The sequence below is a fragment of the Coturnix japonica genome, chromosome 32 (genome assembly GCF_054131305.1).
Source record: "Coturnix japonica strain WE chromosome 32, WE-NBRP24, whole genome shotgun sequence".
Classification (NCBI taxonomy): domain Eukaryota; kingdom Metazoa; phylum Chordata; class Aves; order Galliformes; family Phasianidae; genus Coturnix; species Coturnix japonica.
In genome coordinates, this window is record NC_140694.1 from 5,662,501 (window position 1) to 5,663,050 (window position 550).

Here is a 550-nt window from a genome sequence, read left to right on the forward strand (position 1 = left end):
TTGGCCCGTTTGGTTTTTTTCTTTTCTTTCCTTTTTCCGCCGGGGTGCTCCTGACGGCTCGGCTCAATGGCGGCTCGACTCGGCGACCGGAGCCCGCCAAAACGCCTCGCCGCCCCCCAGCCCCGCCGCCGCCACCACCACCACCGCCACCACCGCCACCACCGCCACCACCGCCACCACCTCCTCCTCCCGCCGAAAATCCTACGTACCGTTCCACCTCATCTGCCGGCTGGGAGAGAGGCTAGGCGCGAACCCCGCGGGGGACGCGGCCGCCTCCCGCCGGCCCACCTCTCGCCGCTGCCGTCTTCCCGCCACTCTTCCGCCATCCCTCGCCACGCGGCCTGCCCGCAGTCCGGATATCCGGCCCGAACGGACCCCGGTGGGCGGGGCCCGCGCACGCGCCCACGCTCTTCCTGCAGAGCCGGGGAGGCGAGGGGGGCGGGGCGGCTTTTTCAAAATCTAAAAAAGTGGAAAGTAAAGAAGAACCCACAAGAAAAACAAACAAACAAATAAACAAACAAACAAACAAACGGAAAATAATAAAACCGAG